The sequence below is a fragment of the Scyliorhinus torazame genome, chromosome 14, assembly GCF_047496885.1.
Source record: "Scyliorhinus torazame isolate Kashiwa2021f chromosome 14, sScyTor2.1, whole genome shotgun sequence".
In the NCBI taxonomy this organism is placed as follows: Eukaryota; Metazoa; Chordata; class Chondrichthyes; order Carcharhiniformes; family Scyliorhinidae; genus Scyliorhinus; species Scyliorhinus torazame.
This window is the reverse complement of record NC_092720.1, coordinates 174,868,732-174,883,437: the sequence shown is the minus strand read 5'-3', so window position 1 is coordinate 174,883,437 and position 14,706 is coordinate 174,868,732.

Below are 14,706 nucleotides of genomic sequence, written 5' to 3'. Positions count from 1 at the left end.
TGTTATCGCAGATGAATCATTTGAGCTTTAAACGGTGACTGCTGACTCCACATGAGTCTCACTGCTGAATCTTTCGTATGGGAGGTATTTTAATTTACTGTGCACACATCCTTCCAGAATTGTTCAGGAGTTTCAGCATATCATGCTTTTAATGTAAATTACACATTGGCGGGATTCCTGTTCATTGCCCGTCGAATTCTCGGCATAGCCTTGAGTGGACGGAATAACTGCAATTTCCGAGCCTTTTTCTCAATCGCGCAAATCATCGTGCCTTTGATTTGTCCTTAAGTTATTATTATGGCTGTCCAAAGGCCTTTGATTTGAGTCCAAAAAAAGCATCGCCAGATATTCAACAACCTCATTTTCACAAACTAAACAACAACGCAGGCACTCGAAATTAGAAATCAAAACATCATCTGTTGAGGTACACAGAAGGTCAAGAAGCAGTTTTCGAAAGTGGTACAAATGCCATGCTTCAGGAGTATGACATTCTCTGAGAGCAAAGGTATCTGCAGCCACAACTATGAAGCATTGTTATACAAGGAATTATGTTAGGACTGGATATGATCGGAACAGAAAAAAACGATCCCCGATTGCCACATTATCCATGCCACACCGCGTTCGGATCCAAGACTGGTTTCAAAAGGGTGGAGACAGAAAGCAAGGAACTACCGGTCAGTTTGCCAAACGTTTGCCATCGGGAAAATGTCAGAATCCATTATTAAAAATGTTACAGTAGGGCACATGAAAAAACTTCAAGACAATCAGGCAGAGACAGCATGGTTTTGTGGAAGGGAAATTATGTTTTACCATTTTATTGGAGTTCATTGGAGGAGTCACATGTGCTGTACGCAAGGGAAACTGATGGGTGTACTGTATGGCGACTTCCAGAAGCCATTTGATAACGTGCCATATCGAAGGTAACTGTGGAAAATAAGAGCTTGTGGTATAGGGTGTAACATATTTGCACGGGTTGAACAGTGGCTTGCTAACAGGAAACAGTGATGTGGAGATGCCGGCGTTGGACTTGGGTGAGCACAGTAAAAGTCTTACAAAACACCAGGTTAAAGTCGAACAGGTTTGTTTCAAATCACTAGCTTTCAGAGCACCTCTTCATTCAGCAGAGGAAGGAGCAGTGCTCCGAAAGCTAGTGATTCGAAACAAACATGTTGGACTTTCACCTGGTGTTGTAAGATTTCTTAATGAACAAAAGCAGAGTTGGCATAAACATAAGCGTTAGCATTGATGCTTTACTGTCCGTGTGGAGTTTGCACATTCTCCCCGTGTCTGCGTGGGGTCTCACCCCCACAACCCAAAACGATGTGCAGGGTAGGTGGATTGGCTATGCTAAATTGTCCCTTAATAGGAAAAAACAATTGGGTACTCTAAATTTATGTATAAAAAAAGAATATGCCGAGTGGTGTGCCACTAGAATCAATGCTGGAACCTCATTTTTTTTTTTACAGTTTGTACAAATTACGCGACTAAAGTTAAGCTTTGCGAAATTTTCATGACTACACAAAGATAGCAAGGAAGCTATATTGTGAAGAGGAGATAACTACTTTAAAAAGAGTAGCTTAGTGGGAATTTGGAGATGGTGGGAAGTTCTGGTAAGTAATGGTAAGTGGAATCTGCAAAACCTGAAGCCCAGTTCAGCAGCTTGACTTAAAATTAGGCCGAAAGACATTCAACTGGCAATCAGTTGTCAGTGTTTGTTTCTGAATAGGTGCTGATCATCAGTGATAGGGCCGTTGGGAACTTGGGAATCGAATCAATCAAATGGTTCTCAGCAGAGCAGTCAGTAGAGCAGTCAGCAGAGCGGTCAGCAGAGCGGTCAGCAGAGTGGTCAGCAGAGCGGTTCTGAAATGGAGTGGAATTTGAACAGAGTGACTTAATTGGGAATTTGGAGACTGAACATTTCAAGAAGAGGGGAAAGTAGAAAATGTGCCATCTTATCTGATCCGGCCTGCATGTAACTCCAGGCCCACAGCAATGTTGTTGACCCGCTGATGGCGAGCAAATCACTTATTTGTATTAAACCATTATGAAAACAGCAAAAAAGTATGAAACTGGACAGACCACCTGGCATCGAGCAAGGGGCCGAAAACGTCAATTGCAGCACGGCAGCACAGTGGTTAGCACTGTTGCTTTACAGCTCCAGGGTCCCAGGTTTCATCCCCGGATTCGGTCACTGTCTGTGGAGAATCTGGATGTCCTTCCCGTGTCTGCGTGGGCTTTCTCCGGGTGCTCCGGTTTCCTCCCACAGTCCAAAGATGTGCAGGTTAGTTGGATGGGCCATGCTAAATTGCCCTTGGTGTCCAAAACAGAGGTCACTGGGTTATGGGGATAGGGTGGAGGCGTGGGCTTAAGACTCGATGGGCCGAATGGCCTCCACCTGCACATTAAGTTCTATGTCTAAACCCAGCATTATCGACTCCGCAATGTCCTCCTTACCAACACCTGGGGCTTGTGCAAAATTTGGGAGAGTTGTCTCACAAACTAGTCAAGCAACAGCCTGACATAGTCATACTTACAGAGAATCATACCTTACAGGTAATGTGCCAGATCCAACTATCACCATTCGTATTATGTACTGTCTCACTGGTGACATATCAGCAGAAATGGCGGCACAGTGGTACACAGTCAGGAGGGAGTTGCCCTGGGAGTCCCCGATATTGATTCTGGACACCATGAAGTCGCATGGGCAAGGAAGCTTCCTGCCCGTTACCATGTACCGGCCACCATCAGCTGATTAAACAGTATCCCTCAATGTTGAACACCACTTGGAGGAAGCACTGAGGGTGGCAAGGGCACAGAATATGCTCTGGGTGGGGGGCTTCAATGTTGGGGTACCACAAAGATTAAGCTCACTGTGTCCTAAAGCAATATCAGTCAAGGAATGTATAAATGGTTCTTCGGGCTGCAGCTAGAGTACTGTATACACTTCTGAAATCCACATTATAGGAGGGTTTTGATGACACTTGAAAGGCTGCAAAGGAGATTTACCAGAATGTTGCCTGGGCTGCAGAGAATTTTATTCATGAAGAGAGATTGGATAGACTGGGGTTGTTTTCCTTGACACAGAGGAGGCTGGGATGGGGACATGATTGAGATGTATAAAATTACGAGGGGTACAGGTAGAGTAGACAACATAATCCTTTCGCCTTCGTTAAGAGATCAATGACCAGGCGGTATAGATTTAAGGTAAGGGACAGGAGGTTTAGATGGGTGCTGAGGGAAAACATCTTCACCCAGAGTGTGGTGGGAGTCTGAAATTCGCTGCCTGAAAGAGAGGTGGAGACAAAGACCCTCATAACATTTAAGACGTATTTAGATGTGCACTTGCGATCCCAAGGCATACAAGACTATGGGCAAAGTGCTAGAAAATGAGGTTAGAATTGTTGGGTGGTTGTTTTTGATGGACTTAGATGTGATGGGCCAAATGGCCTTTCCTGTGCTAGAGACCTGTATGCGTCTATGACTAGGGAGTCAAATACTGCACTAAGAAGGGATGATATCTGAGAAGGTTCCTCCAATGACTCCACATGAGTAGATCTTGGAAAGAAACAGCGGGGAAACGGAATTTCTGGGTGCTTAGAAAAGCCCCCTGAAAAGTCAGAGAGAGATAACAATAATCTTTATTGTCACAAGTAAGCTTGCATTAACACTGTAATGAAGGTACCGTGAAAAGGGGCAGTTTTGTAGACAAATCTCAGAGAAATGTAAAATAATAGGGTAATATTAGTTGGGGATTTACATTTTCACAATAGTAACAGGGATAGTCAAAGTGTGAAATACTTGATGGCAAATACTTAAAATGCATCCAGGAGAGATTTTTATGCCAATATGTAGAATATCCTACAAAAGAAGGGGTGGTGCTGGACCTAGTTTAACGGCATGAAGCTGAGCAACTGATGGATGTTTCGGGTGGAGGGGAGGATGGTGCGGTGGGGGGGGGGGGGGGCATTTTGGTGACAGCAACCATAACTCAAGAGGATTTAAGTCGGTATGGAAAGGCACAAAGATGGGCCACATATAAAGTTTCTCAATTGAGGGAGGCCATTTTAATAGGATGACACAAGATCTGGCCAAAGCCGACTTGGCAGCTGGTATGAAAATTTACATTAGCGCAGTGGGATTCATTCAGAAAGGAAATAGAGAGAGAACAGGGCCATATGTTCCCATAAAGATCAAGGGTGGGAGCAACAAGTCCAGAGAACACTGGATGTTAAAGTATATTCAGATTGGATAAGAAAAATACGATAGGCTTGTGGCAGATGCACATGGATCAAAACACTTGAAGCCCTAGCATAGAAAGTGCAGGGATTACTTCAAAAATTAATTAAGTGAGCGAAGATGGGGCACGAAAATAATACTGCCGCGTGAAATAAAGGGAAATTCAATATTTTTTTAATAAGTATATTAAGGGGAAGAGGATGACATTAGAAAGAGTAGGGCCCAATAGGGACCAACGTGGTAATCTGTTTCTGGAACCAGTAGATGCACCTGAGCTTTTATTTTTAATTTTTTTTTTTAATTCTCCTCCTTTGTCACATTTTCTCCCAAATTTACACACAACAATAAACAACAATCAGTAACGAATGTAATGTCAATCCCCATATCAATAACAACGATCCCATCCTCCCACTAAACCCCAGACATTGGCCCGCATGTTAACATAAACAAATGACAAAAAGGAATCAGGAATCACCCATAGTCACCATTAACACATGCAGTCCCCCTCCCCCCAACCCTCCCAGCCCCAACCCCCCTAATGTTCAATGTGATCTAATTCTCGAAAGTACATAATGAATAACGCCCATAAATTGTAAAACCACTCCATTCTTCCCCTCAGTTCAAATTTGACCTTTTCAAGCGTTAATCTCCACCATAACAGGATCCGCCTTCGGGCGATCAACGAGGCGAAGGCTACAACATCTGCCTCCGTACTCGTTTCCAACCCCGGCTGGTCCCACACCCCGAATATGGCCCGTCAAGGGCCCGGGTCCAGTTTCACATGAACCACTTTAGAGATTACCCTAAACATGTCTTCCAGTAATCCTCCAGCTTTGGACAGGACCAAAACATATGAAAGTGGTTTGCGGGGTCTCCCCCGCAACGTTCACACACATCTTCAACCCCCTCAAAGAGCCGGACTAACCTCGCCCTTGTTTTTTTTAAAATATTTTATTGAAAATTTTTGGTCAACCATCACAGTACATTGTGTATCCTTTACACAATAACATAACAGTATAGATAACAGTGACCTGTTTTATAAACAAAGAATAAAAAATATATAACAAAAACGAAAACTAAAACTAAATGGCAACTGCCTTGTCTCAGATAAACAATCTCCAAAAATATGATTTAACAGTCCAATATACAATTATTTATAGCAACGACCTATACATATTATACATATATATTAATAAGCTTGAGACTCCTTCTGGTTCTTCCCCTCCCCTCTCCCCCCCCCCCCCCCCCCCCTGGGCTGCTGCTGCTGCCTTCTTCTTTTCCATTCCCTCTATATTTCTGTGAGGTATTCGACGAACGGTTGCCACCGCCTGGTGAACCCTTGAGCCGATCCCCTTAGGACGAACTTAATCCGTTCCAGCTTTATAAACCCTGCCATGTCATTTATCCAGGTCTCCACCCCCGGGGGCTTGGCTTCCTTCCACATCAACAGTATCCTGCGCCGGGCTACTAGGGACGCAAAGGCCAAAACATCGGCCTCTCTCACCTCCTGCACTCCCGGCTCTTGTGCAACCCCAAATATAGCCAACCCCCAGCTTGGTTCGACCTGGACCCCCACTACTTTCGAAAGCACCTTTGTCACTCCCACCCAGAACCCCTGTAGTGCCGGGCATGACCAGAACATGTGGGTGTGATTCGCTGGGCTTCTCGAGCATCTCGCACACCTATCCTCTACCCCAAAAAATTTACTGAGCCGTGCTCCAGTCATATGCGCCCTGTGTAACACCTTAAATTGAATCAGGCTTAGCCTGGCACACGAGGACGATGAGTTTACCCTACTTAGGGCATCCGCCCACAGCCCCTCCTCAATCTCCTCCCCCAGCTCTTCTTCCCATTTCCCTTTCAGCTCATCTGCCATAATATCCCTCTCGTCCCTCATTTCCCTATATATATCTGACACCTTACCGCCCCCCACCCATGCCTTTGAGATTACTCTGTCCTGCACCTCATGCTTTGGGAGCTGCGGGAATTCCCTCACCTGCTGCCTCGCAAAAGCCCTCAGTTGCATATACCAGAATGCATTCCCTTGGGGCAACCCATATTTCTCGGTCAGCGCTCCCAGACTTGCGAACTTCGCTTTCCACAAACAGATCTTTCAGTTGCGTTACTCCTGCTCTTTGCCATATTCCAAATCCCCCATCCATTCTCCCCGGGGCAAACCTTTGGTTATTCCTTATCGGGGACCCCACCAAGGCTCCAGTCTTTCCCCTATGCCGTCTCCACTGTCCCCAAATTTTCAAAGTCGCCACCACCACCGGGCTTGTGGTGTATTTCTTCGGTGAGAACGGCAGTGGGGCCGTCACCATAGCTTGTAGGCTAGTCCCCCTACAGGACGCCCTCTCCAATCTCTTCAACGCCGCTCCCTCCTCTTCTCCCATCCACTTACTCACCATTGAGATATTGGCTGCCCCGTAGTACTCACTTAGGCTCGGTAGTGCTAGCCCCCCCTATCCCTACTACGCTGTAAGAATCCCTTCCTCACTCTCGGGGTCTTCCCGACCCACACAAAACTCATGATACTCTTTTCGATCCTTTTGAAAAAAGCCTTCGTGATCACCACAGGGAGGCACTGAAACACAAAGAGGAATCTCGGGAGGACTACCATTTTAACCGCCTGCACCCTCCCTGCCAGTGACAGGGATACCATGTCCCATCTCTTGAAGTCATCCTCCATTTGTTCCACCAATCGCGTTAAATTTAACCTATGCAATGTACCCCAATTCTTGGCTATCTGGATCCCCAAGTAACGAAAGTCCCTTGTTACCTTCCTCAGCGGAAAGTCCTCTAGTTCTCTGCTCTGCTCCCCTGGATGCACCACAAACAACTCACTTTTACCCATGTTCAGTTTATATCCTGAGAATTCTCCAAACTCCCGAAGTGTCCGCATTATCTCTGGCATCCCCTTTGCCGGGTCCGCTACATATAACAACAAATCATCCGCATACAGAGATACCCGGTGTTCTTCTCCTTCTCTAAGTACTCCCCTCCACTTCTTGGAACCCCTCAATGCTATTGCCAGGGGCTCAATCGCCAGTGCAAACAGTAACGGGGACAGAGGGCATCCCTGCCTTGTCCCTCTATGGAGCCGAAAGTATGCAGATCCCCGTCCATTCGTGACCACACTCGCCACTGGGGCCCTATACAACAGCTGCACCCATCCAACATACTCATCTCCAAAACCAAATCTCCTCAGCACCTCCCACAAATAATCCCACTCCACTCTATCAAATGCTTTCTCGGCATCCATCGCCACCACTATCTCCGTTTCCCCTCTGGTGGGGGCATCATCATTACCCCTAGCAGCCTCCGTATATTCGTATTCAGCTGTCTCCCCTTCACAAACCCAGTTTGGTCCTCATGGACCACCCTCGGGACACAATCCTCTATCCTCATTGCCATTACCTTGGCCAGAATCTTATCGTCTACATTTAGGAGGGAAATAGGTCTATAGGACCAGCATTGCAGCGGGTCCTTTTCCTTCTTTATGAGAAGCGATATCATTGCCTCGGACATAGTCGGGGGCAGCTGTCCCCTTTCCTTTGCCTCATTAAAGGTCCTCATCAGTAGCTGGGCAAGCAAGTCCACATATTTCCTGTAAAACTCAACTGGGAATCCATCCGGTCCCGGAGCCTTCCCCGCCTGCATGCTCCTAATTCCTTTCACTACTTCCTCTATTTCAATCTGTGCTCCCAGTCCCACCCTTTCCTGCTCCTCCACCTTGGGAAATTCCAGCCGGTCCAGAAAGCCCATCATTCTCTCCCTCCCATCCGGGGGTTGAGCTTCGTATAATTTTTTATAAAATGCCTTGAACACTCCATTCACTCTCTCCGCTCCCCGCTCCATCTCTCCTTCCTCATCCCTCACTCCCCCTATTTCCCTCGCTGCTCCCCTTTTCCTCAATTGGTGGGCCAGCAACTTGCTCGCCTTCTCCCCATATTCGTACTGTACACCCTTTGCCTTCCTCCACTGTGCCTCTGCAGTACCCGTTGTCAGCAAGTCAAATTCTACGTGTAGCCTTTGCCTTTCCCTGTACAGTCCCTCCTCCGGTGCCTCCGCATATTGCCTGTCCACCCTCAGAAGTTCTTGCAGCAACCGCTCCCGTTCCCTACTCTCCTGCTTTCCTTTATGTGCCCTTATTGATATCAGCTCCCCTCTAACCACTGCCTTCAGCGCCTCCCAGACCACTCCCACCTGGACCTCCCCATTATCATTGAGTTCCAAGTACTTTTCATTGCACCCCCTCACCCTTAGACACACCCCCTCATCTGCCATTAGTCCCATGTCCATTCTCCAGGGTGGGCGCCCTTCTGTTTCCTCCCCTATCTCCAAGTCCACCCAATGTGGAGCGTGATCCGAAATGGCTATAGCCGTATACTCCGTTCCCCTCACCTTCGGGAACAACGCCCTTCCCAAAACAAAAAAGTCTATTCGCGAATAGACTTTGTGGACATAGGAGAAAAACGAAAACTCCTTACTCCTAGGTCTGCTAAATCTCCACGGGTCTACTCCTCCCATCTGCTCCATAAAATCTTTAAGCACCTTGGCTGCTGCCGGCCTCCTTCCAGTCCTGGACCTCGACCTGTCCAGCCCTGGTTCCAACACCGTATTGAAATCTCCCCCCATTACCAACTTTCCCACCTCTAGGTCCGGGATGCGTCCTAGCATACGCCTCATAAAATTGGCATCATCCCAGTTCGGGGCATCTTCGTTTACCAAAACCACCGTCTCCCCCTGTAGTTTGCCACTCACCATCACGTATCTGCCCCCGCTATCCGCCACTATAGTCTTTGCCTCAAACATTACCCGCTTCCCCACTAATATAGCCACCCCCCTGTTTTTCGCATCTAGCCCCGAATGGAACACCTGCCCCACCCAACCTTTGCGTAGTCTCACCAGGTCTATCAGTTTCAAGTGTGTTTCCTGTAACATAACCACGTCTGCCATAAGTTTCTTAAGGTGTGCGAGTACCTGTGCCCTCTTTATCGGCCCGTTCAGCCCTCTCACGTTCCACGTGATCAGCCGGGTTGGGGGGCTTTTTACCTCCCCCTTGTCGATTAGCCATCCCTTTTTTCCAGCTCCTCACCCGGTTCCCACGCAGCTGTGTCCCCCCCAGGCGGTGCCCCCCCGCCCATCCCACCCCATACCAGCTCCCCCCTCTCCCCAGCAGCAGCAGCCCAATAATTCCCCCCTCCCACCCCCCCCGCTAGATCCCCCACTAGCGTAGTTACACCCCCCATGTTGCTCCCAGAAGTCAGCAAACTCTGGCCGACCTCGGCTTCCCCCCGTGACCTCGGCTCGCACCGTGCAATGCCCCCTCCTTCCTGCTTCCCTGTTCCCGCCATAATTATCATAGCGCGGGAACCGAGCCCGCGCTTCCCCCTTGGCCCCGGCCCCAATGGCCAATGCCCCATCTCTTCCACCTCCTTTCCTCCCCCCACCACCTCCTGTGGAAGAGAGAAAAGTTACCACATCGCAGGATTAATAACATAAAACTCCTCTTTCCCCCCTTTTTCATAGGCTTTACAGTGCAGAAGGAGGCCATTCGGCCCATCGAGTCTGCACCGGCTCTTGGAAAGAGCACCCCACCCAAGGCCAACACCTCCACCCTATCCTCATAACCCAGTAACCCCACCCAACACTAAGGGCAATTTTGGACACCAAGGGCAATTTAGCATGGCCAATCCACCTAACCTGCACATCTTTGGACTGCGGGAGGAAACCGGAGCACCCGGAGGAAACCCACGCACACACGGGGAGGATGTGCAGACTCCGCATAGACAGTGACCCAAGCCGGAATTGAATCTGGGACCCTGGAGCTGTGAAGCAATTGTGCTATCCACAAGGCTACCGTGCTGCCCTTTTTACCCCCCTCTTCGCCCCAATACTCGCCCCACCACTTTGTTTCAAACGTTTTTTTTTTAATAACCCGCTCATTCCAATTTTTCTTCCACGATAAAAGTCCACGCCTCATCCGCCGTCTCAAAGTAGTGGTGCCTCCCTTGATATGTGACCCACAGTCTTGCCGGTTGCAGCATTCCGAATTTTATCTTCTTTTTGTGAAGCACCGCCTTGGCCCGGTTAAAGCTCGCCCTCCTTCTCGCCACCTCAGCACTCCAGTCTTGGTATACGCGGATCACCGCGTTCTCCCACTTACTGCTCCGAGTTTTCTTTGCCCATCTCAGGACCATCTCTCTGTCCTTAAAACGGAGGAATCTCACCACTATGGCTCTAGGAATTTCTCCTGCTCTCGGTCCTCGCGCCATCACTCGGTATGCTCCCTCCACCTCCAGCGGACCTGCCGGGATTCCGCTCCCATTAACGAGTGCAGCATCGTGCTCACATATGCCCCGACGTCCGTTCCCTCCGCACCTTCAGGAAGACCAAGAATCCTTAGGTTGTTCCTCCTCGCGTTGTTCTCCAGCGCCTCCAGCCTTTCCACACATCGTTTATGGTGTGCCTCGTGCATCTCCGTCTTCACCACCAGGCCCTGTATGTCGTCCTCATTCTCGGCAGCCTTTGCCTTCATGACCCGAAGCTCCCGCTCAGGGGTCTTTTGCTCCTCCTTTAGCCCTTCGATCGCCTGTAATATCGGGGTCAACAGCACCTTCTTCATTTCCTTTATGAGTTCTTCCACGCAGCGTTTCAAAAACTCGTGTTGTTCAGGGCCCCATATTTAACTGCCACCTTCCGACACCATCTTGGTTTTTGCTTGCCTTCCTTGCCGCTGCTCTAAAGGATCCACCGCAATCCGGCCACCTTCCTCTCCTTTTTTCATCCGTATCCAGGGGGGATTCCCTTCTGGTTCACCGCACAGTACTTTTAGCCGTTAAAATTGCCGTTGGGGCTCTTATTAAGAGCCCAAAAGTCCATTCCACCGGGAGCTGCCGAAACGTGCGACTCAGCTGGTCATCGCCGCACCCGGAAGTCCACCTCGCCCTTGTAAGGTGTGCTCTATACACCACCTTCAGCTGTATCAGCCCCATTCTTGAACACGAGGTGGAGGGGATCACCCTCCAGAGCACCTCACAGCAGAGCCACTCCTCCATACCCTCACCCCACTCTTTCTCCCACTTTGCCTTGATCCCTTCTCGTGGCACCTTCTCCTCCTCCAAAATAGCCCCATAAACCGCCGATACTACCCACTTCGCCAGTCCCCCTGTCATCAGCACGTCTTCCAGCAATGTGGAAGCTGGCTCCACTGGGAAGCTCTGTATTGCCTTTCTGGCAAAGTCTCGGCCTGCATGTATCTAAATATTTCCCCCTGTTCCAGCCCATACATAACTCCCAGCTCCTTCAATCCTGCAAAATGACCCACAAGAAATAAATTGTTTAGTGGTCTAATTCCTTTCTCCTCGCATCTCCGAAAATTTTCATCCCACTTCCCTGGCTCAAATCTATGGTTCCCCCGAATTGGCATTTCCCTTGTCCCTGCCCCCAACCCGAAGTGCTGTCAAAAGTGCCTCCAAATTCTCAATGAAGATATTACTACTGGACTCACTGAATATCTCCCCAGGGCCGTCGGGATCAGCACTGTCACTAGCACCTTCAATCCCCATCCTCTACACAAACTCTCCTCCATTCTGACCCATTGGGAGTCAACCCCTCTGACCTAGCTCTGTACCTTCTCCACATGTACCTGAGCTTTTAAATGAGCCATTGCATACTTGTTCTCTATTAAGAAGGATGATGTTGGTACAGAAATCAGGGAAGGCGACTGCGTTGCGCTTGAACTAATTAACATTGAGAGGGAGGCGTTATTAACAATTTTATTAGACTTAAGAGTGAATAAATCTCCAGGCGAAGATAAAATGTATCCTAAGCTGCTGTCGAAGGCAAGCGGGCAGATTTCAGAGGTTCTGACAATAATTTTCAAGTTCCATGGTCACAGAAAAGGACTGCTCATGTGGAACAATGATTCAAGCAGTATGGCAGGAGCAACCCAGGAAATGACTGGCCAGTAAGACAAACTATATAGAGGAAAACAATTGCAAAACAAAATCTGAGGGACAGAATTAATCTCCATGTGGAGGGGCATGGATTAATCAAGGATAGCTGGTATGGCTTTGTCAAAAGGAGATCATGTCTTATAAATTTGATTGAATTTTTCGAGGGCGGGGCTAGTTCAGCTGATGTAATCTACATGGACTTCACTAAGTCTTTTGACAAGGTTGCGCATGGGAGACTGGTCAAGGAAGTAAGAGCTTATGGGTTCTCGGACAATTTGGCCAATTGGAACCAAAATTTGCTTTGTGGCAGAATGCCAAGGGTGATAGCCAAATGTTGGTTCTGTGACTGCGTGTATTCCACAGGACTCGTGCAGTGTCCCTTGCTGTTTGTAGTGTACATGAATGCTCTGGACATGGATGTAGGAGGTATAATCAGGAAGTTCACAGATGACTCAAAAATTGGTGGTGTGGTAAATAGTGAATAGAACGCCTTTGATTTACAGGACAATATATATGGACTGGTTAGATCTACAGAACAGTGGGGCTGGAATTTAACTCTGAAAAGTGTGAAGTAATGCATTTTGGACGGACCAACAAGTCAAGGAAATGGACAACGAATAAGAGGAGCATTGGAAGTATAGTGTATTCGAGAGATTTTAGTATGAATGTTTATATAATGTGAAGACAGCAGGGCAGGGGCAGCACAGTGTCATAATGTATGCAGTTCTGGTCACTACAATATAGGAAAGAAAGTATTGCACTAGAGAATGTGCAGAGGAGATGCACCAGGATGTTACCTGGGTTGGAGCGTTTCAGCCAGCAACTGGATAGGCTGGGATTGTTTTCCTTGGAGCAAAGAAGGCTGAGGAGTAGACAATTATGAGGGGAATGGATAGGGTAGGTAGGAAGGAATCTTTCCGCACAGTGGAGGGGTCAAAAACTATGGTGCATGGATTTAAGGGAACAGGCAGAAGGTTCAGATGGGATGTGAGGAATAACATTTTCAGAATGTAGTAGGAATCGGGAACTTGCTACTTGAAAGGATGGTAAAGGTCCTAACCCTCATAACAATTAAAAAGTATTTAGATGTACACTTAAAGTGCCATAGCATACAAGGCTACGGGCCATGTGCTGGAACATGTGATTAGAATAGTGATGTGTTTTACGGTCAGCACAGACATGATGGGCCGAAGAGCCTCTTTCCGTGCTGTAAAAAAGCTCTACGGGTCTAATGGTACCAAGATAGATTGGGTGAGTGGGCTGAAATCTGGCAAATGTTGTATAATGTAGGAAAATGTGAAATTATACATTATGGTAGGAAGAATAAAAAGGAAGTTTCTTATCTAAATGGTGAGAGATCACAGAGGTCTGAGCTGCAGAATGATCTGATTGACTTCGTGCATAAATCACAGTAGGTTGGTATACAGGCATAGGAAGTGATTAGGGAAGAAAATCGAATGTTTTATTTCCTTATGAAGAAAATTTATCTGAAAAGTAAGGAGGTTATGCTTATATTGTGCAGGTCAGACTTAAAAAGGGCTGGGTTAGCCAAGTGTTTCACTCTGGATTTGATGGATGGACTCAAGGAGTGGCGGTGTTAGTCAGCAAAAGGGTACGCTTCCAGATGGAGAAGGTGGTGGCAGATCAGGGGGGTAGATATGTGATTGTGGCAGGGGCGCTGGAGGGGAGATTAGTGGTGCTGTTAAGTGTATACGGTTCTAATTGGGACGATGTGGGATTCGCGAGGAAGGTGTTCGGGGCCATTCCCGAGCTGATTGTGGGGGTGGGGGTGGGGGGGAAGGGAACTTGATGCAGCAGCCAAGGTTGGACAGATCACGGCCGCGCTCGCTTGTCCCATCAGGGGCGGCGAAGACGCTGGCTGGGCTAATGGTGGAATTGGGAGAGGTGGACCCTTGGAGGTTCCTGCACCCAAGGGAATTGGAGTACTCGTTTTTCTCAGCAGTCTATAAGGTATACTCGTGATCGACTTTTTTGTGGTGGGAAAGGCTTTGCTGGCTTGGCAAGGGGTCGGAACACTCTGCAATTGCAGTGTCAGATCACGCTTCACATTGGGTGGGTATGGTGCTGGAGAAGGGGGTAGCGCAGAGGCCGGGGTGGAAACTGATTGTGGGGCTTTTGGGGAACCAGGTATTCTGTGAGAAAATGGAAAAGGTAATTAAGGAATATGTAGGTTTCACCTTTACGGGTGAGGTGTCGAAGGTAGCTGTCTGGGAGGCCCTAAAGGCGGTGGTGAGGGGTGAGGTAATTTTGTTTGAGGTCAGGGTGGACAATGAGGAGAGGTTGGAGTGGCAGAGCGTAATAGGTGAGATGTTGGAGGTGGATAGGAGGTATGCAGAAGATGGGGACCCAGCGAAGCTGGAAAAGAGGAAGGAGCTACAGGTGAACTTCGACCGACTATCCACCAGGAAGGCGGTGCACCAACTGAGATGAGCAAGGGATGCAGTTTATGAACATGGAGATAAGGCATATGTTAGCAGGTCAGCTC